The sequence below is a fragment of the Cebus imitator genome, unplaced genomic scaffold, assembly GCF_001604975.1.
Source record: "Cebus imitator isolate Cc_AM_T3 unplaced genomic scaffold, Cebus_imitator-1.0 Scaffold58, whole genome shotgun sequence".
Lineage (NCBI taxonomy): Eukaryota > Metazoa > Chordata > Mammalia > Primates > Cebidae > Cebus > Cebus imitator.
The window spans coordinates 2295960-2323123 of record NW_016107373.1 but is presented as its reverse complement, the minus strand read 5'-3'; the positions used below and the strand labels follow the sequence as shown (position 1 = coordinate 2323123).

At 46.5% G+C, this 27164-nt stretch overlaps 1 long non-coding RNA gene across 3 annotated transcripts in view; it reads right to left on the bottom strand.

Moving 5' to 3' along the window:
• Positions 1–1237: 1237 nt before the first annotated feature.
• LOC108304890 overlaps positions 1238–27164 on the bottom strand; it is a 72886-nt gene continuing 46959 nt past the window's right edge. The window contains exons 3-5 of one of the 3 annotated variants that reach the window (XR_005200395.1): positions 6287–6475; positions 1919–1980; positions 1238–1372 (exon numbers count right to left, since the gene is read on the bottom strand). This is a non-coding gene — a long non-coding RNA (uncharacterized LOC108304890). Of the gene's footprint in view, positions 1373–1555; positions 1704–1918; positions 2083–6286; positions 6476–27164 lie in introns of those variants that run through there. The other 2 variants (XR_005200396.1, XR_001825453.2) reach the window with 2 other exon arrangements.

Below are 27164 nucleotides of genomic sequence, written 5' to 3'. Positions count from 1 at the left end.
AATGGGCCTGAGGACCCGTGGTGAGAAAATTCCGTGGGGTGGCTTCCTCACTACCATGTGGCATCACCCAGGCCCCTTCCCCCTCTCCAGCCCTGCGCACATTGTCTGACTCACATTCTGCAGGATAGGAATTATGCCCCTGGCAGTTGTGCAAGACAGTGGTCCTGCCTCCTGAGAGTTAGAGACCTGAGTTGTCCACAAGAGCATGGGAAAAATGGAGGGGTCAACAAAGGCAGGCAGGATGGCTCCAGGTGTCACCGGACACACATAGGCAGCCCTTGGATGAAGGCCTTTCATTCTCTTGGACTGTGGCAGGACAGGGGGTGGACCACCTCCCCTTCTTCCCCATACCAGGCCATGGGACCCATGAGCCCTGGGCTTTGTCCAGGGAACCAAACAGCTCTGCATCCTGGTACCCCTTTCGCTGTCTGCCTGGCGTGGCTGCCTGGCTGGACCAAGACCCTCAGGTGGCAAGCATGAATCCCTCAGAGGCAGTGCCAGGGATGCCTGGGGAGGATTTTGCTTCAGAGCTGGGCCCCATCTCGACTTTAGCCCTTACAGGCCTTGTAGCCTAAGGCAAGTGCTTGGACCTCTGGCCCCAATTTGTCCATCTGTAAATGGGGGTGGCAGCTGCTATGGAAAACAGTATGGAGGTTCTTCAAATCATCATATAGTAGTAGAACTACCATATGATCCCACAATCCCTTATCTGGGTATATATCCAGAAGAACTGAAAGCAGGATCTCTAAGAGATACCTGCATCCCATGTTCACGGCAGCACTCTTCACAGTAGACAAGATAGAGAAACAGCCTCAACGCCTAATGACAGGTAAATGGATAAAGATAAGATAGTGTGATGGTGCCAGGTGCGGTGGCTCATGCCTGTAATCCCAGCACTTTTGGAGGCCGAGGAGGATGGATCACTTGAGGTCAGGAGTTCGAGACCAGCCTTGCCAACGTGGTGAAACCCCGTCTCTACTAAAAATACAAAAATTAGCCAGCCTTGGTGTCAGGAACCTGTTATCCCAGCTACTTGGGAAGCTGAGGCAGGAGAATCACTTGAACCTGGAAGGCAGAGGTTGCAGTGAGCTGAGACCACACCACTGCACTCCAGCCTGGGCAACAGGGTGAGATTCCATCTCAAAAAAAAAAAAAAAAGATAAGGTGATATATACACATATCATAACAGAATATTATTCAGCCCTAAAAAAGAAGGGAATCCTGCCACATACAACAACATGGGTGAGCCCAGGGAACATTATGTTTAGTGAAATCAGCCAGTCCCAGAAGGACAAATACCACAGGTTCCACTTGTGTGAAGGGCCTGGAGTAGTCAGACTCATGGAGGCAGTAGAATGATGGTGGCCAGGAGCTGGGAGAGGGACAAACGGGGAGTTATTCAACGTGTAACTTGAGTGTCAGCGGCACAAGGCGACCCAGTCCTAAAGATCTGTGCTCTAGTGCCTGCAGTAAATGGCACCATAGGGTGCAAAAAATGTGTTCAGAAGGTAGACCTCATGTGAAGTGCTCTCACCACAAAAACAAACCAAAAGCAGGGGGCACAAGGATACGTCTGGGCGTGATGGATATGTGTGTTACCTTGATCGTGGTGATTTCTGGCGTGTCTGCCTATGTCTAAACTCTCAGATGGTATACATGAACTGTGTGCTGTTTAGTGGCATACCAATTATCCCTGGATAAAACTGGAAAAAAACGAAAAGAGGAGGGGAGGGTGAGACTGACTAGAAACTGTGGGGAAGAAAGAGCTCGGTGCTGGCAGGGAGAACAGAAGCTGCATTTAACAGGCACCTTCCCAGCGCCACCCCTTCTCAGCACCACGTGGGCATGATCCCGTTTCTTATTTCATTGTCACACACACCTGTACTGGGGGAGTGATTTTTGTGCCCTCCACACATACCTCTGACTCTTGCGTCTCGTTGATCAATGCTGATGGGCTCTGGCTCTTCCGAGACACAGCGCCTGTCAGTGTGGAGAGAAAGAGTTGAACTAACGCGGCTTCCACCTCGCCACCCACCCCTTGCCGGCCACCAACAGTGTCCCTCTGTGGACCAGCCTAACACTCTAGGAGCAGGAAGGCATGGGCAGTGGGGTCTGTCGCCCCCAGGGAAGCAAGCCTCTTTGTGCAGGGGAGGGAGAGGACAATCCATGCCCATGGCCTCTCCACCTCATTCTGTGCCTCACCCCCCACCCACCTGCCACCCATCCCTTCAAAGGAAGCCCTGTCTGCTCTGTCTGCGCTCCTTTTGGCCCCTCTCTCCCCTCTCCTCTGGAGGATTTATGGTTTTAATAATGCTGTCTTTCTCCATCCGCCTCCCTTGCTGTTTAGTCCCCTCTAAAGATCCTTAAAATTAAAACGCTAATCAGGAATTTATTTTCTCATCAATTCTGCCCTTCAGGTTATGAGGTCCGGGTGTTTTCACAGCCTGCTGACTGGCCATGGGGAGGGCCCCGCAGAGGGGAGATGGGTGCTGGGGTGGGAGGGTTCTGGCTCCAGTCTCGTGGGAGAGAATGGAGAGGAGAAGGGGAGAGACTACAAGAGACAGAGACAGTCAGACCTGAGGTCCGAGAGAAACAGCAACAAGTGGAGACAGTGTAAGCGGTAACTAAGGGAGACAGAGAGAGCACAGCCTGCTGTGGGGGGCAGGAGAAACAGAAGGAAGGAGGGCTGGGGACAGAGACCAAGGCAGTGAGACACACAGATGGCAGGAGGTGCAGCCAAAGGGGATGGAAACCAGACAGATGCAGAGACGGAGCAGAGGAAAGGGGCAGGGAGCAAAGGGAAATAACAGAGCAGTGGCTGGGAAGACAGGGGCAGGAGAGGCCGGGAACACCCAGCAGGCCAAGCACACACACTGGGGTACGGACAGACTCACCCCTCTCCTCAGAGGGGCCTGCACGCCTGCAAGCTGACATCTTTAGGGGGGATTGTGCAGCACATCTGCTTCCTTGTCCCAGACCCAAGCTCCATGAGTGAAGGGCCTCTAGGTTTTCCCCTTTTGCATCTGCAACAATGAACTGGGCAGGCTGACTTCTGACCCTGGACTCCTCGTTTTAGCTCTGAGATCCTAGTGAAGCCCCTGGGAGGCCTTCTCTTTCCCCTCCCTCTAAGCCACGGAAAAGCTTGTTGGATCCTAGGCCCGCCTCCCCTGCCACTCCCCACCGCCTTTCAATACAGGCAGCTCTGAGAAGGCATCATCATCTCCTTCCACCAGCCTCCTGCCCACCCAGAGGAGCTGTTTGCAAAGTGCATTTCTGACCCAGCATTTCTGTTCCCTACATGGGAAACCTTTGAGATCCATTAGGTCACTCTGAGCACTGAGTGAAGAGTCTAGGCCTGTGTGATCACGGGCAGGTCACTGGCCTTCCATCCCCTTCATGCGTGGAATGAGTAGAATGAGGGACTGGGTTTCTCTCTGACAGTCCCTTCTGGCCCTGATCATCTAACAGTCTTTGACCTGATCACTTCAGAAGTCCCAACTAAATAGAGAAGTGGAATATCTATCCTCGTTCATTTATTCATCCGACAAAAGCTGTCAAGAGCTGCTAATATGGAAGATGCTAAGCCAGGCACTGGAGAAGTCACCTTAAGGAGCCTGACCTGACCTTAGTTCACCATCAAGTCACAACCTCCATTTCCTCCCCTGTAAAATAGGAGGGTGTGGTGTTCGGGGCATTACGGTTCAGGAAAGGGCTTTGTGAACAGAAGTCAGGTATCAGAAAGGGTTGTTTAGCACCAGAAGTGTGCAGAAACCTCATTAGAATAACTCATGCTGGCAGCTCCGATGTCTCCCAGGACCTATACAGGCTTTCAGTCCAGCTCAGGTTCTGCTGGTGTGAGGCCAGGCCTTAATCTCATGAATATTCCCATCCTGAAAGGCCTGAAAAACATCTGAGTTTGAGTCTCAGCTCCAGCAATTGCAAGGTCAATAGCCCTGAGTAAGTCACTTCCCCTCTGGTGGCTTCAGTGTCTTTCATAGGAGGATAAATAATCCTGTCTCAGTTGAAGGTAAATGTAAGGCTTAAACTAAGGTCAACATACCAGGCACACAGTAGGTGTCTGAAAAATGCTTGCTCGAGGCATGATTTAAGCCAAAAGAATACAGGTAGGTAAAGGTCCCTGCGTGTCGTGTTACCCACACAAGGATGTCCTGGGATTGTGGCACAGCCAACCACAGCGAGTCAGGGAGATCCAGCCTCCCTGCTCGATACGGCCTTTGCTGGACCAGCATTAGCATTGTGCAAGATGATTCAGCATCTTGCAAAACCAGGGGGCTTAGCCAGCCCCTGCTTCATGCCGAGAGGCTTGTTCCTGCCACAGCCCAGCTTGTCTACCTGATAGGAAATCAATGTGTTTATGATCCGAGGCCACTTGCACAAAAAGAGGAGGGAAGCATTGTTCTTCCCAGGTTCGAACAGCAGCATGCCCAGCCTAACTGATTTAACTCACTGGACACCTTTCTAACCCAAGATCTTTCCTCTCTTCCAGTCAGAGTATCGAAGAGCCGTAAAACCTGCGATCATAATCAAAGGACTTTTCATACCCCTATCCCAAGGGATGGATGAGTCCTCTTGCGGGATCTCTCTCGTTGGGAGTCTGCATCTGTCAAATTATGTAAGCTGGAAAGGAATTTGGCTATGTCCTCAAGAGGTTTTGAGCCCTGGAATAATAGGGTCATGGTCTCTAACTTAGATTCTGATGACAGAGAATATATGGCTTGTGGGAAAGGTAGATTTTGTTGAGAGGGACAAAATAATTACACTATAATTGTCTCTTTTATGCTGTAACCACAGATCTAGAGTTGCACTTGGTGCTGCTGGTGGGGTGCTCCAGGATTCAGAGGCAAATTCAATACGGTAAAAGCTAATAGAATTTATGACAATGCTGATACTTATGATCAAATATATTGGGAGAGTGAATTAAAACTTCTTTAGAATGTTCTACCTGTGAAAGAGAATTGGCCTGAAGAAGATTTAGGTTTGATTCACCATAGACTGATTATGATTCCATCATTCAACAAATGTATACCATGAAGTGCAGAGAGCTATAGATCAAGGTGACAAAAGAATTGTGCAGTTAGCACAAAAATATGAGAAAGTTTGCACTGGTGTTATTGGATGGTTCAGCCATCTGTTTAAATCAGGACCAAGCTATTATAAAATGCTTGGAATCTGTGTGACCATTTTAATTACAGATGGTCCCTGACTTAGGATGGTTCAACTTACGATTTTCTGACTCTGATGGTGTGAAAGCAATACACATTCAGTGGAAACCATACTTTAAATTTTGAAGTTTGATCTTTTGCCAGGCTGGCAATTTGCAGTGTGACACTCTCTGTCAACACTGGGCAGCAGCGGGAGCCATGGTGTTCTTTACTTCCAGCACGGTATTCAATACATCCCATGAGCTATTCAACATTTTATTATACGGTCGGCTTTGTGTGAGATGACATTATTCAACTATAGCCTACTGCAAGTGCTCTGAGCATGTTTAAGGTAGGCTAGGCTAAGCTATGAGATTGGGAAAGATAGGTGGATTAAATGCACTTTCGAGGTAAGTGCATTTTTAACTTAGGGAGGGTTTATAGGGATGCAGCTCTGTTGAGTTGAGGAGTATCTATACTGTCCAAGTAAGGATGACGGTTTTGTTATAAAAAGGTCTTGCCCATGGGACACGGGATGTGGATGGTGCCGTGAGCTGCTTTGTTTACATAGCACTGACACGTAGACATTTTCCTACACAGCACTGAGCCCTGGTCAGGTCAAGAAACATACTGGATCATAGTGTTGCTCTGTAATCAAGGGTCAGAGGAGTTTTGGGGTGGCTTGGACGAGCTTGTCAGCATTGTTTTGGATGACAGTGAGATTGATGGTTTGTACTTGTTCTTGGTGAGACTCTTGAAAGGCATTGTTCAAGCTGGTTATATAGCAGGTACCTGCCTATGTGACCAGCAAAATATGAATATGCCCAAGCTGAGAGTCTACCCTAGTTCCAAGGTATTCCATGTGATGACAGGAGCTTGCACCTGGCCTCTACAACCCCCTGGCTGCAAGGCATGTCCTTACCCTAACACTGCTGCTACCTGTATCCTTTTCCTGTAATCGACTCTAGTTTTGTAAGCATTATCATTTTGGGTCCAGTGAATTTTCTTTAGTGACTGAGTCTAGCTTAACCACTACTATTAAGGTTAAACATCTATCTTCCATGTTTTATAGGTGAGCAATGAAAACCCAGCCCAGAGCTATGATTATATGTTTTCTTCCTTACCTTGTTCTTTGGAGGTGAGTGGCCACTTCCCAGGATGCCTGGAAGAACCAGGAAGGAGCATCAACCACTTACGTAGGCGTCAGAGTAGCAGGAACATTAACCCAAGATGAGGTGAGTTTGGAAACCCGAAAACAGATGGTAAAATCCAAGGTTCAGTGAGAACAGATTGAGAAAGGCTCAGGACTGTGTCTGTGAATAGAGAATGTATCAGTCAGGGTAGGATATGTGCTGTAACAAACAACCCCCAAACCTCAGGCACTGAACACAAGGAAAGTCTTTCTTGTTGATGTCATAAGTCCAAGGCAGGTCAGTGAGAGAGGGGGGTACTGCTCCACACAGTCACTCAGGGACCCAGGCTCCTTCCATCTCATGGCTCTGCTCCCCTCCGAGTCCCTTTAGGCCCTCTCTATCCAGAGAAAATGTGGGGCAAGGGAGAACACTGATGTTTCAGCAGGCCAACCCAGGGGGCTCCTCTGCTATGAATACCCTTGGTCTGCATGTGAGTGTCAAGGGGTCAGGGGAGAGGGGGCTGACTTCCTTTCTTGCTGTTGTGTGGTGGAGAAGGGGCCTGAAGCAGTCCACAGCTTTGTGCTTCTATGTCCCTAGAAGCTTTTTGGACATCTTGAGTTCAACACATGAGCTTTGATATGAGCTGTCTCAAATCCCAAACATGCAGTCAACCCAGGATGGCCAGGTCCCTCTGGACCCCTCCAGTGTCTGAACCCCATATCCCAAGCTCATCTAATTATACCCTTGGAGAAGCATTTCACTGGTCTGGCAGATCACTTGTCATCCATCATAGCCTCGGATCAAATCAAAGTTGGTTATGAATTGTGAGTTGTTCTTCCCAGGATGGGCTGTTCTTCTGCTTCAAAACACATGTCTTCATGGAAAAGACCCTGTTAGAAGTTTATTCCAGTAGCTTACAAGCAGCAGGAAATTGGCATTTGTATATTACTCAAGAGAGAGCCCTTGCTGGAATTTTCCACCTGGGCTGTCAATGGGACTCAGTGGGGCGGAGAGTAAAGGCTCAGAGTCAGCCGAGGAACAGTCCCTAGATGAGACACCTCAGAACACACCATCTCTGGTTTGGGAGGAGCACAAGCCTTGGGGCAAGACAACTCTGGCTTCTATTTCATGTGACAATGCTGTGTGACCTTTGGGGCAAGTCAGCTCACCTTTCATCTGTAAAATGGATCTAATCACAGTACCTTTCTCAGGGATGCTGTGAACTTTCATGACGTAATATACTAAGGCACCTTGCCTGGCACCAGGAGGCATCAGTAACTGGCCTCTCTCCTGTCCTCCCTCTCCCACCCTTGAACCCTTTGTGATAAGGGAAGCCCAGAGACCTTAAATCATTAGAAGGAGTCCTGCAGGAATGTGGAGATCTGATGCCAGGAAGTGGCCAGGGTTTGGAAGCTTGATTTTACAATGAACTCCTCCATTTCTTAACTATTTTTTTACCCAGCCTGGGAAAGCCTGGGCTTGTAAAATGCACTTATTAGTTGAAATGATCTAAATCTAATCTAATTCTCCCATTGAAACCATGTAATGATGTTCCTCACTAAAGACCCGATGCTCAACATTTTGTAAAATCACCACAAACATCTTTGTTAATCATCTTTAAACAGCATACCTGTGCTTTGTACAGCGGCAAGCTTTCAGAAGTGCTTCTAAATCAATTAAACAGGGCGACATTAGTAAGCACTCACATAAAATACTGTTTAATATGAAACAGAGTACAAAAAGGTCCTCATCAAAGTTCTTGTTAATTTTTGCCTCATTTTCTCCACGGTGAATAATAACACCTAACATTTATTGGGTGCTTACCATGTGCCAGGCACTGCTCCAAGCTCTTTAGAGATGTCATGTCATTAAGCCCAGTCCAACCACACAATGAAGACTGGGGCTCAGAGAGGTGAAGGGTCCTTTCTATAGTCACACAAGTAGGAAGTGACAGAGTCAGGCTTTGCACTCAGGTGGTAACATTATAGAATATATCAGAAGGGTCATCTTTCAGAAAGATTTCTCTGGCCAGATATGGCAGATGACTTAAGGAGATATTTGGGGACAAGGGCTCCAACTGGTTGGCTTTGAAAAATATCGTTCAATCATATTCGCTTAATGCCTTCTGTTCATTTCTACATTTGATCATCCCCATCCTGGGTACCAAGGGCATTTGAGAACTTGTCCCTTTTCTGTAGGGAAAATAGATGAATGACCCATTCCAAACCAGGAGTAAAAGCATGGTAGAAATACACCCCATGTTTTACATGATATGAGGAGGAAATGATTGGTCTAGGGAAGTCTGAGAAAACAAAAGTAATTTCTGGGAAGGATTTTGGAAAATCTAAGAGGAATTTTCCAGGCAAAGAGAAAAATGCATCCTAGCCAGAGGTATTCACGGAAGCACAGAACTAGGAGGAATGAGTGTAGGCTCATAAGAGTTTTGGTGTGGCTGAAGCACAAAGTGTAAATTGTCAGGGGTGGGGAAGTGGTGTACCAAGAAGTTGTCCTGAAGCCCACAGAGCTTTGTAGACCATTCAAAGACACTGGAACTCTGTCTTCCAGGGGAGGACTATTGTATTAGTCCTGATTCTTATAGTTATCAATAACAGAAATCTGATTCAAATGGTCTTGGTCCTGAAAAGTTTTGATTCATGTAACTAAAACCGTCAATGTTTACTGCATTCAGGCATGGCTGGCTCCAGGTGCTCAAATGATATCATCCAAAATCTATCTCCCTTTATCCCTTAACTATGGTTCCTCTGGCTTAATCCTCAGGCAGCCTCTTTCAAGGGGTAGCACAGATGAGCTCCACCAGCTCTAGGGTTACATCCAACCAACTGGGCAATTCCAGAAAAAGAAACTGCATTGTTCCTGGTAGTTCCAACTGAAGTCCCAGGGCAGATATCACTTGGCTCCACATCTGGAGTCAAACTCCAGATGTCTTGAGACCCTGGGGTCCAGTTCTATCCCTGACACAACTGAGTGGCCTGGGGTGAGTTCCTCTACTCTGTGGGCCTCACTCTTCTCATCTGGGGATAGGTAGAGGATCTCTAAGGCTTTTTCTGGGTCTAACCTTCCAGTCTGCCCACAGCCTGCCAGCTCCAACTGCTGTCTGGAGGGGCATGATGGTGTCTGCATAAGCATCAGAAACCCAGTCACTGAAAACTCACAGCTATCCCCATGGGAGGTGGGCTTACCTGGCACCCTCCACACCGCCTTACTCTTTCTCTTTGTGACCCAGTACTAGAGGATGATTGGAGGGTGGCTTGACTGGCTGCGGGAGGGGAAGCAGACATAACCAACTCCTTCCCCAAGGCCCTCAGAGAATGGGCTTCAAGACCAAGGGCTCCAGTGTCAGCCCACCATGCTGCCAGCTGCCAGCTGGGGGTATGAGACATCCTGCTGCAATGCAGGGCAATTTCATAATCGCAGGAAGATGGTTTCACCAGGATGTATGACTGCTTAATCCTTAAATTGAATTTTACGTGACTTTTTTTCCCCTTGAATCCCTGTAGTACTTAATTCTAGAGCTAATCTCCGACCCTGACTCTAATTTACGCTCCGGGTCACAGTCGCATTTCATCAGGCAGTGGTAAGGCCGCTCACACATGACCTCATGGTTGCAGGCAGCCATTGTCCGCCCCAGTAGGCATGTCCTTCCTGGAGGCTGCTCTGTTCCTGGCTCACTAGGCCTCCTCTCTCCCAGACTCTAATCTTGTTCTCCATTCTGCCTCTGGTCAGGACAGTGTCTGATGCTCATTTGTATTATCTGGCCCTTCCCAGAGCCCTTTACCTCCAGGGGGTACCTGTCCTCATGTTCTCAGGGCGGGGAGCGGAGAGAGGCTCATAGTTGGAGAACAACTGCTAACAATGGACCTCACCCAGATGTTGCATTTGGGGGTTAAATAAAGACATCTGTCCCTCACTGTCCTCCCCTCTCCTCTCGTATACACCCTGTGCTAGGGACAAGATGCTTGCCCATTGTCAAGGGCAGTCTGGCACCATCAAGACCTAGACGAACTGGGTATTCTCTTCTTTTTCCTTTCTTCCCTCCCTCTCCTCCCTTCTTTCCTCCCTCCCTCCCTCCATCTTTCCCTTTCTCCCTCCCATCTTCCTTCTTCCTTCCTTCCTCCCTTCTTTTTTTCCTCTCTTCCTCCCTTCCTTCGTTTCTTCCTTTCTCTGGCTCTCTTCTCCTACCCTACTTCCTCTATTTACCCAAATATTTATTGAGCATCTACTTTGTGCTAGGCTGTGTGTCAGGTGCTGGGGATCCCACAAGCAAGACTGACAAGGGCTCTGCCCTCCTGCGGCTGGAACACAGGAGAGATGCGGCGACAAACTTGTGAACCAGCCCTCACCTCCAAGAAGGTGCCAACGGGGGACTTGTTATCCCAGAGATAGTGATATTTGAGCCATGACCTGAAGGATAGAAATGCTCCAGAGCCAGGGTAGAGATTCTAGGCAGAGGAGTAGGCGGTGCAAGAACCCTGAGGCAGGACAGGACTTGCCTTGTGTGAGGAGCAGAGGGAGGCCAGCACAGCTGAGGCACAGTGGACAAGTGGGGGGTGGCCTGAGCAGAGGTCAGAGGGATGGGCAGGAGACAGAGCAGAAGGAGGCCACAGTTCACAGCAAGTCAAACGACATCCGTGCTGGCCTCCTGCCCTTTCTCCTTTCTCCCAAGCGTCATCTTCTGAGCCCCTACGAAGTGCCCCCACCCTGGCATTTTGGGAAACTGGAAACCACATTGGAGCTAAGGCTGGATTTCTCCTTGGAGAGCCCAGGTGAGGGCTCCACACCTAGCCTGGTGAGCAGAGAAACCTTCTGCCCAGTAAGACTCTTGTGCTTCCTCTAGAAGGACAGGGCAGAGTTCCGGAGTGAGGACCGGCTATGGGAGGCCTTATGCACAGACAGAGGGAACAGCACAAGCAAAGACCTGGAGGTGTGGCGGCTGTATGGAGAAATGCCAGCCTCTCATTCTGCTTTGGGGTGGGGCCACCAAGAAAAGCTGCTTTCTGGGTCTTTCCACTAGAAGATGGCAGCAGAGGAAGGAGGGGTGAGAGAAAGGTGAGGAGAAAGGGGGAAGTGTGCGTGGGGCTGGAGGGGGACTGGGCAATGATCCCAAGCTACTGAAACCGAGGAGGAAACTGTCCCAGGAGCTGCCACCTGGCCCTGACCCAAGAACACCCTGGGGGCTCACTGGACCAGGGTCCAGAGCCCTGGGTCACTCCTGCTCTGAGCCTCTCACCCATAGCCTCACGGGTGGGTCCTGGGACTCCATATCCAAGCTGGGTCCTGCCATAGCTGCATATAGGCTGAGTGACCTTGGATATGCCATTTGACCGGGCCGTGCCTCAGTTTTTCCATATGAACACATAGGGGCATTTCTCTACTTCAGAGGACTATTGAATCCATGAGCAAATCCAGGCAAAGGACTTAGCAAATGTTATCACCATTAGGCTGGTAGGTGAGGAAGGTAACTACGGGCCCTCAGGCAAGAATGCAAAGCACTATGTGCCTGGATGGGGGGATGAACAGAGTGGTGAAGGAGAGGAGCTGCCCTTAGCTGACCTGAAGACGCCAGAGTGGGAGTTGGGAGTTAAGGAAGGCTTCTTGGAGGAAGTGGTGTGGAGTGGGCCTTAAAGGCTGAGCCGAATTTCATTTGCAGAAGGGAGTGGTATGTGCCAGCCAGAGGAACACGCACAGGGCTGTGTTTGGGGAAGAGCAAGTGGTCCCACAGAATGGACAAGACAGGCTGGCAGGCAGGGTAGGACAGAGGGACAGGATGAGGCAGGATAGGTAGGCAGGCCACATAGTGCCAACCCAGAGTGTCATCCTAAGGAGGCTAACTTTATGCTTAGACTAGGAAAAATGTTCTTTCCTCTCAAAGCTGGGAAGTGAGTGACATAATGAGATCAGATGTAAGTTTGCAAGTTTCTCTTTGGCAAATGAGTTGGGGCAGGAAAGAAGCTTTGGGGAGGAGGCCGGGGCTGTGGGGAGGAGGCCGGGGCTGCGGGGAGGTGGCTGGCGCTGCCTTGGGACCACTAAGAAGGGAAAGCCGGAAACCCCAGTGTTCAGGCCTTGGTGAGGAGCAGGTGCTTCCCGGAGAGTGGACATCCTGACACTCATCCCGAATGTGTAGTTAACTTTCTGGGTGACCTTGAGCAAGTCAGTTTCCCTCTCTGGGTCTCTGCCCGCTCAGCTGTATAATAAGCACACTGGATGAAGTCCATGCTGCGAGTTCCTGCAGGAGCATGGGGTTCTCAAACTCAGATGCCCCCTCCCCAACCAGCAGGAAATGTAAATAAGGAAAGAGGGGCTTTGGCAAAAAGGTGGGAGGTGTGGGTCCCTGGAGAAAACTCCAAAGAGGGGGCTATTGCCATGGAGCAGGGCAGGATGTACGTTAGAGTTGCTGACAGTTCTTCAAATATTTTTAAAGAGAAGCTGAACATTCAGGTTTTGTTTTGTTTTGTTTTGTTTTCCATGAGACTTATCTGACTTTTAAACATTGGCTCAATTCTTTCAAAAAAGAAAATCACCATTTGGGTCATCCCAGACTCATCTACTGGGCAGGGGCTGCTCACAGCCTACCAGTTTGAAAGCCTGCGTTGTAGCGTTTCTGGAAAGGTGAGATAGCAGATAAACAGGGAGCTCTTGAGGCGCAGTCGTGGGCAGCCAAGATTGAGGACAAGCTGCTGCCTCCTTTGCAGCAAACTGTCTCTGCCTGCTCTCAGCCCACAGTCTCTTCTGAGCTCACTCAGGAACCGGGAGTCTGTTTTCATTAGAAGCAGAGCACTGAACCGGCCCCGAAGGCATGTAAACCAGCTCCCCTGTCCAGGAGGCTTTTAGATATACCTTGTAAACTTGCCTTTCAGACCTGACAAGAGGCAGCCTTGTCAGGAGAGAGGCTGGGGAGCAGAAGGCTTCCATCCTGCCTTTAATAATCAGGTGCTGGCGGAGGGAGGAGGTGAAGGGAAAGAGAAAGATTCCAGGAGGCAGAATTCAGCAGCCCTGAGGTAGTGTCAAGGGCAGAGACCCGAGCTCATAGTCACTTTTCTGGCCGCTGCTGGCTGTGTAACTCTGAGTAAGTCACTTAACCCTCTGAACCTCTGCTGCTTCCATGGAAATGCAAGGATAATAAAACCACCTCGCATGGCTGGTTACACAATCACCTAGGGTTGGGTACTACCATTATTTCCACTTTATACAAAAGGGAACTGGGCTCTGGAACTGGTTCGGGGATAATATAGTCAGTAAAGGCAGAGGTGAGACTTGAACCCATGTGCTCTGACTCCATGACCCATACCCTCAACTAATACACTGAGAGGCAGAGGAGAAATGAGAAGGACCTTTGGACCAGGGACCGCGGCTACCGAGGAACTTGCTGGTGGTCCCGAACAGCCCTTTCCTCTCTCTATGCTTCAGATTGGAAATGGCTGTTCAACCTCTGGAATCCTCCAGCTCTGAGGATCTTACCCAACACCCACTCATTTATCACCTTTTCTGCATCAAGGCCTTGGGGAGAGAGAGCAGGAAACAAGACAGACAGACAAGGTCCCTGAGCTCTTCAGTTTACATTCTGGGTCTCGGAAAGTCGGGGTCAGGAGAGAAGCATAAAGACGAGGGAGGGATGCTTCCCAGAGAGTGATGTGTTTCGAATCAAACAAAACAGGGTGGAACAGGAGTGATGGGAGGAGGGCCTGGCAGAGCAGGCAACTTTAGATGGGGCGGTCATAGGAAGCGTGTTCAGGAGGGGGCAGTTAAGCCCCTGCGTGGATGGTGAGGATGACTCAGCCGCTTACAGACTATCAAGGGAATCATTCCAGGCAGGGGAACAGCAGGAGCAAGCTCGGTGTTTTCAAGGACGGGAGAGAAGCTGATGCAACATTAGGAGTCTGTGAACCCTTCCTGTCCTCCCCTGCCCCCTGCTCTGGAGCCCAAGGGGCAGGCACCTGAAGAAAGAGAGAGATATGCCAGTCTTGAGTTCTCCCATAAACTTGGAGGACTGGCCCTTTAATAATCCCACGTGAGCACTCAGCGCAATTGCAGTTTGAAGATCCCAGCTTGCTTAGCACAAGTGGAAAATTACCTTAGCATCTATTCTGTATTGCCTTTTGATCCCGATTTCATCATTCAGATGTACAGCAGTACATTTTCAATGGGTACAATTTAATTAGGCTCAATTTGTATAACTAAATTATTAAAGACTCATTTAGAAAGAGCTTCATGTCCAAGGTTCACTGGGCTCCGCCATTTGCTTGAAAACACATTTGGAATCGAGCCGCTGATGACCCTGGATTCTGGAGTGTTCCCCTCCTCCGCCTCCAGCAGCCTGGGCCTGGCTTGTCATTTAATTTCCATCTCATTTAATAGGATGTCTTTTGCAAGTCTCTGGGTTCTGGAGCCTCTGACAGGTGTCTCCTGTAATTATATAGAGGTTCCTTATGCACTCCTTCAGTCAGTCATCAAACATTCATGGAAAGCTTGGTATGGTGGCTCATGCCTATAATCCCAGCACTTTGGGCGGCCAAGGTGGGCAGATCCGTTGAGGTCAGAAGTTTGAGACCAGCTTGCCCAACATTGTGAAACCAAGTCTGTAATAAAAATACACAAATCAGCTGGATGTGATGGCATGTGCCTGTAACCCCAGCTACTCGGGAGGCTGAGGCAGGAGAATCGCTTGAACCTCGGAGGCAGAGGTCGCAGTGAGCCAGGATCGTGCCACTGCACTCCAATCTGGGCAACAGACTGAGTGAGACTCTGTCCCAAAAATAAAAAGTAATTCACTGGAATTATTAGGGTAGTAAGGTTCTGTGCCAGGTAATGAATGAAGCATTAGGGTAGTAAGGTCCATTCCCAGGGATGGGATGAAAAGGTAGCCAAGGTGCAGGCTCTGAAGGCACACACCTTACAGCCTAGAAAGCAGTAGAGAGGGATCAAAGTCAGGATCCCATTTTCATCCTCATTAAATCCTGTGAGATGAACAAGGAGTGACCTTCAGTCCCATTAGCAGATAAGGATTGCTAGGGTTTGAACTCAGAACTCTGGGCTAGTTCTGCCTCATCAAGATCTTTCTTCCTTTGTGGATGGGATGCGAACACACTTGCCAAGGCAGAAGTCAAGGCCAGAAAGGATCGGGTGGGGCCAGGGGTCCTAAGAAGAATAGCTGGGAAGAGACTCCTCACAGATATCAGACCTGGAGGCCCAAAGCCTCTGAATGATGAACTGGGGGTGGGAGACATATTAGTCAGGGTTCTCCAGAGACACAGAACCAAGAGCCAACACACATATACATACATTTGGAGAGACAGAGAAAATTTTATTATAAGGAATCAGCTCACACAGTTATGAAGGCTGAGAAGTCCCAAGATTTGCTGCAGTCAGCAAGCTGAGGACCCAAGAGACCCAATGGTAAGGGTGAAAACCAGTAGGCTCAAGACCAAAGAAGATGCTTCCATTCAAGTCCAAAGGCAGGAAAAGATAGATGTCCCGTTCAAGGCCATCATATAGCAGGATTTCCCTCTTATCCAGCCCTTTTGTTCTATTCAGGTCTTCAATTGATTGGATGAGGCCTGTTCGCCTTGGGGAGGACAATCTTCTCTATTCATTTTACCCATTCAAATGTTAATCTCCTCCAGAACCACCCTCACAGAAGAGCGCAGAACAATGTCTAACTAAATGCCTGAGCACCTTGTGGCCCAGTCAAGTTGACACATAAAATTAACCATCAAGAGGAGAGAAAGAGAGGCAGAGGAAGATAAAGAGAAAGACATTCTAGCTATAGACAAAATGGTGGCCAGGGAGAGAAGGATGCTCACGTTTCACTTCATTTCTGAGCCACACCATGAGCTGGGGTCACTATGCCCATTTTAGAGTTGGGGAAACTGAGGCTAAGTGATTTACCCAGGGGGGACCCACAGCTGATGACCCCATGCCATCTTGTCCTTGGGTAAGATCTGCATCAGTGGAGAAAGGGTGGGGATGCCACCCACAGGCCTATCACCTTAGTTCTAATTCTTTTTGGTGGTACCTTACATACTTCCAGTGCAGATCGGAATCTAACTAAATGGCTGTTTTCCCACCTAGTACTGCAGGTGTTGAGGGAAGATGACACTGCTGTTAACATCATGCACAATGGAGTCTTCAAGGCCTCCCATAATCCTCTGCTTCAAGGCCTCCCATGATCCTCTGCTTTAAAGCTTCCAAGAGCCCTGGAATAAGGTGCAGGACACCAGCTCTGCCTCTGAGTCCCCTGTGTGGACTTGGATAACATCCCTTCCCTTCTCTGGACTCAAGCTCCTCATCAATAGAGCAGGAAGGGAGGACTGGAAGATGCCTAAGATTCAGCAGAACCTTCAGACAGGCTCCATGGTGCCAAGCTGGTCTGTTGTCTCCCAGGGGTCCCTCCAGCCTCTAGGATCCCCAAGTCTATCAGGGCTGCTCTGGCAAGGCCTCCAACCAGGAGGTTCCACTCGCCTCTCTGAAGGAAATAGACATTGGAGAACCTGGGCCACTCCAGGGCCACAGCAGAGCCACGGCCAAGGCAGTATTGGCTCAGACGCTGGTGAGGAGGTGACTCACTCATGCCCTGGCTCTGCTTCCCATGCCACCATCAGCCTGGGGGATGCACCTGGCCATGGTAGCACCTGTTCAAACATAAAGCCTTCTCCTCTCTTGCCTTCCCCCTGAAGAACATTCCCCAGTGACCCACATCCAAGTCAATGCATCCAGCACTGAGGGCTGAGGAAGAGAAGTCAGATTTATCACTTGTGATCCAAGAAAGAAATTGAAAGAAGCTTGGAACTGGTAGGTCTTTTGGGAACCAGAGAAGGAGCTAGAAGATAGGGAACAGCCCCAGGATCAATCCCAGATCTGCTCCTAACTCTCTGTGTGACCCTGAGCGAGTCACTGCCCTTAGGTTTTTCATCTATAAAGTAGAGAAGATGGTGGGTCAAGACAATCTCCCCAGGTTTGCCTTCCTGCCACTGGGCCTTTGCACAATCCTTTCAACTCAGAACCCTCACCTCGCCATCTCACATCCCATCTGGCCAGTTCCTGCTCACATTTCCAATCTCAGTGTAAATGTCACCTCCACCAGGAAGCTTTCTCAGAATCCCCAGACTAGATTAGGTTCTCTTATAATATCCTCCCTCTGCTCCCTAAATTTCTCCTCCCTAGTTCTTGTCTTGAGTGAAGGTAGGACAATATATGTCAGGGTATCTTTCGTCTCAACTCCCAACTGTAAACTCAGGGGGAGCAGCAGCCACATCTGATCTGTTCACCTCTGAGTCCCCAGTGCCTAGCTCATACAGAAAGGACTGGATGCACAAATACTTGAATGGTATGGGATGCTGGAGATAAAAAGGAAAAGAATAAATAATGCGGAAACCACCCATGTCCTCTGAGCGTTATAATTGCCTGGCCATTGTGCAGACAGCATCACAAAAACCTCCAATCCCGCTACTGAGAAAAGGAAGAAAAAGTGGGGCTGCTGCCCAGCACATCAAGGCACAAACCCTTTCTGCCTTCCTGCCTCCCTCCCACCTGGTTCCCAATGCAGGGGGAGCTGGGGAAGGGCTCACAGTGAGGAGGGCTCCTGTCCTCCTGATTTCTCCTGGCCCCTCCCCCATACCATGCCATCCCCGGGGTTGCTCTGGAAACCATCCTGGCATCATTGATGGGGGATGGGAATTTCAGGTGGGCTTTCAGCCCTGGGAGTTGGCTTGCAGAGATAAAAGCCTCTGCGTCATTCCTGTGTAAATACTCTTAGTGTGGAGAGCAGAAGATAAGACAATTAGTCCAGGCTGTCAGGAAATCCACATAAACAGCTTCGCTCCTGAAGAGGGCCTCTTTTTCCCGAGATCTCCCCTGGCTGTGGTGCATCTCACACACTGTGGGGAGCTGTCAGCTCTGTGGAGCAACTGGAAGAATTAAAAATAAAAATTGACTTTCAGAGACCAAAATCAGACCTGACAATTCAAGTTATTCAAACCAGGCACGCTTAGCAGATTGCAAATGTGTTTGTCAAAAGAGGGTGGTAGGGATGGTGGCAGGGACATTGTCTCAGAAAGGAGCTTTGGGAAAGCTCCTTTGGCCATTCCACTTGGCCAGGTCTTCCTCTGGGCCTGAGGTCTGACCTTGTCTCCTTTAGAGATGAGGTTTCCAGCAGCGGCCCCACCCCACCCTGACTACTGCCCCTCTCTTTCAACTTCTATGCTGCTCCGAGATCATGCCCAGTAAATTGCAGATGGTCTATTAAATAGAATCGATCCTCATTACGGTAGGTTGAATATTCCTTATCCAAAATGCTTGGGACCAGACGTGTTTTGGATTTCAGACTTTTTAAGATTTGAGAGTATTTGCATTGCATTTACTGTTTGAGCATCCCAAGGCCAAAAATCTGAAATCGGAAATGCTGCAGTCAGCATTTCCTTCAAGCATCATGTCGGCACTCAAACAGTTTCCAATTTTGGAGCATTTTGGATTTCAGATTTTTGGATTAGGGAGGCTCAACCAGTGTTAGCAGATTCCATGTTTGTGAATTCATCTACTCACTAAAACTTATTCATAACTCCCACATCAATACTCAGGTCATTCACAAACATGTGCCAAAAATTTGAGTCATTCCATGTATACTTTATCAGTTGAGGTTCCGCAAGGCAATGCTCTGCCTTCGTGCTTCTGCCTCATACTGCAAACAAATATCCTTCCGTGGTCCACTTAGTGCCATGGTTTGTCATGTTTTTTGTGCATTTTGTTGATTTTGCTGCTTAAAATGTCCCCCAAGCACAGTGAAGCGCCGGCCAGTATTCCCAAGCATAAGAAGACAGGCCCTATGGAGAAAAATAACATGTGTTGAGTAAGTTTCATTCAGAAGTGAATTATAATATAGTGCTGTGAGTTCAGTGTTAATAAATCAACGGTATATGTCAAGTACATTGTCTTTAAACAGAAACACACATAAAACAAGGTTACATATTGATTGGCTGGTGAAAATACTATGACCAAAGGGCTGAGGAACCTGACCTGTATTTTCACTAGGAGCGGTGGTTCAATATTTGCTAGTTCAGTGTTTGCAGGAACCTTACAGAATGTAACTACCCCAAATAATGAAAATTGGCTAAGTCTGACCCACTGCGTTGAATTGTTTCTGTATCTGAGTCTCCCCCTCACCTTCTTCCCCTGATGTGCAGGGCAGAGATGGAGCCTGACTCATTTGTGCATTTCCAGCACCCCTTGGAATATAGCAAGTCCTTAGAGTTGGCTGAATATATTTCTTCCTATGAAGGACATTGAGACATTCCTTCATTCGGCTAATATTCAGCATGAGTGCCAGGCACTGTTCCAGATGCTTGAGCTACAGAGGGCAAAAACAGACAAAAACTCCTATCCGCATGGATCTTTTGCTCTCATTAGCCAAGACATGCAACCAGCAAAACAAATAAAATGTATAGTATATCAGATGGTACCAAATGCAAGGATAAAAAAATGAAGGGGCTAGAAAGTACCAGGAGTGGGAGAGGGACAGGAGGTTTAGGCGGAATAAGCAGGGACGCTGCATTGAGAAGGTGGCTTCCGAGAAAAGGAAATGAAGGTGCTGAATATGTAGTCGGCTGGGAAAAAGGCGATCCAGGCAGAGGAACAGCAAGTGAGATGGCTCTGAGGCAGGATCTTACCTGGGGTGTTTGCAGAACAGCAGGAGGCCTTGTGGCTGGATTAGAGTGAACCAATGGGGAGCAGCAGGAGCTGGGGTCAGAGATGTGATAAGAGAACCTGGGGCTTCTGTAGAATTGACCTTCTCACCAAGTTTGGGTTGATTCTAAGAATACAAGTTTGGTTTAACATTTGATCTCTCTAGAGTGTAACATTAATAAGAAAAGAAGAAAATTACATGATCATTTAAAGGATGCATTCCCGGAATAAACCCACACGGTTGTGATATTTTATCTATTTTATGTATCGCTGGATTCAGTTTACAATGTTCTTTTGGGTTTGGGTATCAAAGTTATGCTGCTATCATAACACAAGCTGAGAAGTTCTCCTTTTTTGTTGTTGTTTGTTTGTTTGTTTTTTCTATTCCCTGGAAGAGTTTATGAAAGAAGTGGTGTCATTCCTTTCTTTTTTTTTTTTTTTTTTTTTTTTGAGACGGAGTTTCACTCATGTTACCCAGGCTGGAGTGCAATGGCGCGATCTCGGCTCACCGCAACCTCCGCCTCCTGGGTTCAGGCAATTCTCCTGCCTCAGCCTCCTGAGTAGCTGGGATTACAGGCACGCACCACCATGCCCAGCTGATTTTTTGTATTTTTAATAGAGACGGGGTTTCACCATGTTGACCAGGACGGTCTCGATCTCTTGACATCGTGATCCACCCGCCTCGGCCTCCCAAAGTGCTGGGATTACAGGCTTGAGCCACCGCGCCCGGCCGTCACTCCTTTCTTAAATGTTTGGAAGAATTTACCAGCGAAGCCATCTGGGTCTGTCGTTTTCTTGATGAAAAGATATTAAATTACGGATTCAATTTTTAATAGATATGCTATTATTCAGAATTTCAGTTTCTTCTTGTGCCCACTTTGTTATGTTTTTGTGGAATTGTTCATTTCCCTGACAATTTTACATTTATTGACATAAAATTGCTCATAGTATCGTCTTGTTTATTTTTAAGTCTGGGCAAAGTGTGGTGCTGTCCCCTTTTCATTTTTGATTGTGCTAATTTGTGTCTTCTTTCTTACTGTTATTCAGTGTCACCAGGGGTTTATCAATGTCAATGGTCTTTTCAAAGAACTAACTTTTGTTGGACGTTTGTTAGACACTTGGGGTGAAAGTTGAATATAACATTTGGCGTCACTCTTTCCAGGGATTTTACATTTTAGAGGAGGAAGACAGGCAATATACCAGCCAATATAATGTTTGATAAATAATTTCAGCAAGCAATAAGTTCCATGAAGAAAATAGCTGGAGTGAGTGGGAGCCACTTGGAATTGTCTGCTTCCTCTAAGGTGGTCATATTTAAGCAGAGACTTGCATGTCAAGAGTTAACCATGCAGAAATCATGGGAAAGAGATCTCTAGGCAGAAAGAACAGCATGTACACAGGCATGAGGTGGGAGTAGTGTCCAGCAGTGTGTCAAGAGTGAAACAGAACACTGCAGCAGCTAAAGCATCATATGTAAGAAGAGAGTGGCACGAGTTGAGATCAAAGAAGAGGCGAATATGGTAAAGCCAGATAATGTGGGGTCTTATCTTCCACAGTATAGGGTTTGGATTTTATTTTAAATACCATGGCAAGTGTATTAGTCAGCTATTGCTGCAAAAATGCCCCCATAACAAACAACTCCCAAATCTCCGTGGCTCCCAATAGCAGTTAATTTTCTGTCTTACCAGTTGCAGGCCAGCTGGGGTGGCTATGAATCGCACTAATAGTTGATCTTAGATCTTCTCCATATGTTTCTCATTCTGGAACCAGTATTTACAAGGCACGCTTTCCCCATGGAAGATGATAGTTACAAAGACCAAGCTAAACCACACAAGTTTACTTAATGCCACTGCTTGCATTGAGTCCATTAATATGCCCTTGACCAAAGCAAGGGACATGGCCAAGTCGCTGATCAACAAGATTAGAAAAGACACCGTGTTTACACTAATGGGAGGCACTGAAAACTCATATTGCAAAGGGCATACAATTATTATACAGAGAAAATGAAAGATTAGGAATAATAATCCAATTTACCATAGTAAGATCACTCTGGTTATTGTGTGAAGGATGAATGGGAGGGAAGAGGTGAGAGTGGAGAAGAGACTGGTCAGAAGGGTGGTGGCTTGAATTCAGTTGATGGTACTACAGCTAGGATGAAATGGACAGATTCTAGGTGTATTTTAGAGGCACATCCCAGAGAAACTGATGATGTATTAGACAGGGCGTAATTACTATTACATTCCCTTTGCTCACTTCACTCCAGCCACGCTGGCCTTCTTGCTACACCTCAAACATTCCAGGCATGCTGTGATTTCAGGGTCCTTGCAATTGCTGTTCCCTCTGTCAGAAAACTGTTCCCTTAGACACAGGCTTGGTCCACTTGGCTCAATAAATTCTGGCCTTGCTCAAATGTCAGTTCTTGTGAGATCACGTCTGATCGACCTATTAACAGTAACAATAATCCCTCTTATTCTGATCTATTTTTTCCATAGCTTATTGCCAAAGGACAGATGCAGATTTGTTTATTACTTGTTTTCTCCCACTGCAATGGAAGCTCCAAGCATGCAGGGATTTTGGTCTGTTCTGCTCCCTGCTGCCTACTCAGCATCTTGAGTGCTGCCTGGCACATAGTAGGCACTCAGTAAATCTCTGTTGAATTAATAAATGGATTTCCACAGGACAGCCCCATTGGACAGGCATATGACAACTCTGGGAGACAATTCACCCTCAATCTGGTCTTCAGTCCTCAGAGACCTGGCCCAGCTGTCATTAAGAAGACCACCGTCTCTCCAGGCAGCTAACACATAAGGGTAAGGGGCTGTTTGATGCCTGAGACTGTGGTGAGGCCTGCTTGCCTGTTGTGAGTCATTAGAATGCCCACCTGGGGAAATTCTGGAAAATTGGTTTACATGGTTCCGATGAGCATCTGCCACAGGCTTGCAATCCTGTGCTTTATCTCTTCACTGCAGCTCATACAGAGTGCGAATTTCAGGCGCTGAGTTTCTATCCCTCCCAAGCCCTGGGATCTTGGATTCAGGATCAGGGTGAGGGTGAGCGCTCCTGGGGCCTCCCACAGCCCCAAGATTAAGCTCCAGGAACAGAAGCTGACATCTGTGGGCAGATATGAGAGAGGGGAGAGAAGGGGACTCCTAGGACATTTGTTCAAGTGCAAGCCAAGGCGCTGGTTCCTTTTTCAAAAGAATAAATAGCCACTGATTGAAATGGGAATTAATTGATTGTACACACTGGCCTTTCAAAAGACAATGTCTGCCATAAAGGGAGTTTGCAGGGAAAACTATAGCCTATGTATGTCCATGGGGAGGTGGGTATATATAATAGGATGAACGCTCTGCTGAATACGTGGCAGAAGGGGCAAGGGTACGTGTCTAGGAATGTTGCTGTGTATACAGAGGGATGGACTGTAGCTAAGTGCTGTGCTGGAGGACCCTGTAAGAGACACTTGCAGGGGAGAGCTCTGTAGGGTTCATACAATGCTGTATATTTGCCAGAAACATCGTAACCTACCTTCATGTGCACTAAGGATGCCTCTTGGGATGGGAATAACTGAAGAGCAAACACAAGGGCTCAGCTAACCCACACCCCGGGGGATGGAAAGCAGCTGGGTATATGTAGATGAAGGGCAATGGAAACCCGCTTTCACCAATGAATGACGCTTGCCCAGATAACACCACCTGGTGTTCAGGCAGGCCTGTCTCATAGCTGTGCACTGCAGGGGGACATTTGGCAGAGACGTTATGAGTGGGGGCGAAATCTGCTCCCCAAGCTGTGTATTCTGGTCCCTTTTACTGATTGGCTCACACACAGGGGGCCTCTTTTCCAGCTGGTCAAACCAGAGGAGATGACTTTTTCTTATCTACACAAAGATACCTGAAGTGCTTACGGGAGTCTAGTGCCTTGGCCCTCTCTCTCTTCCCCATGGGACCTGCCTGATCTTCCAGTCCCCTTCACAGCCCTGTGCCACAGCCACACAGGCCATTTGTCCTCCCTACATGCCGGCATCCCTGACACTCTTCCTGCCCCATTCATGTCCCGGTTACTTTCACTTCCTCCAAAATGAGGGTGTCAGGCTATATAACTTCCAAGATCTCTGCCAGAGTCATCATCATGAGTTTTTTTAAAATCAGTTTTGTTGAGGTATAGTGAGTAAATAATGAAATTCATCAATGTTGTGCCCAATTCAATGAATTTTCACAAATATAGAGAAATAGTTTTCGCATAACTATTAGCAACACAGTGGAGATACAGAACGTTTCTACCCTATCCCCACTCCAACCAGTTTTGCCTTTTCTGAATATCATATAAATGGAATCACACAGTCTATACACTTTTGTGATGGCTTATTTCATTTAGCATAACGCTTTTGAGTTTTATGTTGTTGTGTGTATCAATAATTCATTCCTTTTTATTGCTGAGTAGTATCTCATTTTATGGATATACCACAATTTATCAGTTAACAACTATTGATGGATATCTGGATTGTTCCCAGTTTGGGGACAATATGCAAATGCATTAACATTTGCATTCAAGTGTTTTTAGGAGCATATGTTTTCATTTCTCTCTGGTAAATACCTAGGAGTGAGATAGCTGGGTTGTATAGTAAGTATCTGTTTAACTTTATGAAAAAACGTCAGCCTATTCTAAAGCAGCTGTACCATTTTATATTCAAACCAGCAATGAATGAGGACTCTCATTGTTCCACATCTTGCCAACACTAGGTATCAACATTTTTTTTCAAAACTTTTTTCAACTATTTTTTTTTATTTTGTGATAATTATAGATGCACATACAGTTGTAAGACATACTACAGGACACCCCATGTACCCTCTACCTAGTTTCTCCCAGGAATAACATCTATAGTACAATTTCACAACCAGAATATTAGCAATGACACATTCAAGATACAGAACATTTTCATCACCATGGAGATCCCTCATGCTATTTATAGCCATATTTATATCCCTCCAATTCTCACCCTCTCCTTAACCCCTGGCAGCCAATAATCTGTTTTCCAATTATGTAATTTTGTTATTTAAAAAATGTTATATAAATGGAATCATACAATATGTAACTTTTGGGGATTGTTGAGTTTTTTAATTATATATTATCTTTGTAATGTATTTCTGGCCACAATATGATAGAATTGCATATTACGTATTTTTACATCTAATTTCATGAGACATGTTAGTCTGTAGTTTTCATTTTTTATAATATCTTCATCTGGTTTTGGCATCAGGATAATGTTGGCTTCATAAAATGACTGGGAAGGCTTCCCTCTTACTTAATTTTCTGGGAGAACTGATATTATCTCTTCCTTAAATGTTTGGTAGAATTTACCAATGAAGACATCTCAGCCTGGATTTCTTTGTGAGAAAGTGTGTAACTACAAATTCAGTTTCTCTAATAGATTCAGGGCTGTTTCAGTTATTTACTTATTCTTGAGTGAACCTTGGTAGTTTATGCCTTTTAAGGAATTTGTCCATTTCATCTAGGTTGTCAAGTATTATTCATAATACCCTTTATCTTTCTAATGTCTATATGAACTATAGTAATACCCTTTTAAAAATTCCTAATGTTGGTACTTTTTTTTTCTTGGTCTGGCTAGCTAAAAGTTTGTTAATTTTATTGATCATCCAGCCTCAATGATTCTGTTGTTTTCTTCAGTCTCACTGATTTCTGCTCATATCATTATTACTTTATAGCATCTACCTACTTGGGCTTAGTTTGCTTTTTTTTTTTTTCCTAATTTTTTCAATTGGAAGCTTATATCTTTAAGATTTTTCTTATTTTGTAATAGAAGCATTTATTACTATAGATTTTACTCTAAGCACTGCTTTAGCCAAATTCCACAAATATTGACTTAATGTTTTCAATTTCATTCAATTTTAAGTATTTTTAAACTTTGCCTCTGATTTCTTCTTTGATCCATGAAGTATTTAGAGGTATGCTTTATAAATTCCTAAATATTTGAGGATTTTTTTCTTATATCTTTCTGTTACTGATTTCTAATTTAAATCTGTTGTAGTTCTGCTCAGGGACAATACTTAGTACAATCTAAATACTCTCAATTTTATTGAGACCTGTTTTGTGGCCCAAAATATAGTCAGTCTTGGTGAATGTTCCATGGACACTTGAAAAAAATGTGTACTCTGCCATTGTTGGGTGAAATATTCTAGGAATATCAATTAGTTCAAGTTGGTTAATAAGTGTGATTCAGGTCTTCTATATCCTTACTATTTACTTGTTCTATCAATTACTGAGAGGCAAGTATTGAAATTTCCAGGTGTAAGTGAAGATTTTATTTTTTCCTCTTTCAGTTCTATCAGTTTCTGCTTCATGTATTTTGAGACTTTCTTATTACATACATACACAGAATCATTATGTCCTCTTAATGAATTGATTTGTTAATATTCCTTGTTCTAAAGTCTACTTTGTCTAATATTATTTGCCCCAGCTTTTTTGATAAGTGCGTAGTATATCTTTTTCCATTATTTTACTTTTAATCTTAGTGTTTATGTTCATAGTGAGATTCTTGTAGACAGCATACAACTAAGTCTTGATTTTTAGCCAAAATGATCATCCGTCCACTTAATTGGGGTATTTCACTCATTTACATTTAATGCAATTACCAATATGTTTGGATTTAAATCTACCATCTTGCTAGGTCACTTGATATTGTCCCATACGTCACTGATTCATTCATTCTCTCTTCCTCTCTCTCTGTCCTTTAAAAATTTGTGCTATACATGTATGTTCGTTGCAGCACTGTTCACAATAGCAAAGACCTGGAACCAATCCAAATGCCCATCAATGATAGACTGGACAAAGAAAATGTGGCACATATACACCATGGAATACTATGCAGCCATGAAAAAACGATGAGTTCATGTCCTTTGTAGAGACATGGATGATCTGTAGCAAACTGGCACAAGAACAGTAAATCAAACACAACATGTTCTCACTTATAGGCAGGTGTTGAACAGGGAGAACATGTGGACACAAGGAGGGGAGCATTACACACTGGGGTTTGTTGGGGGGGAGTAGGGGAGGGACAGCAGGGGGTAGGGAGGTTGGGGAGCGATAACATGGGGAGAAATGCCAGATATAGGTGACGGGGGAATGGAGGCAGCAAACCACATTGCCATGTGTGTACCAATGC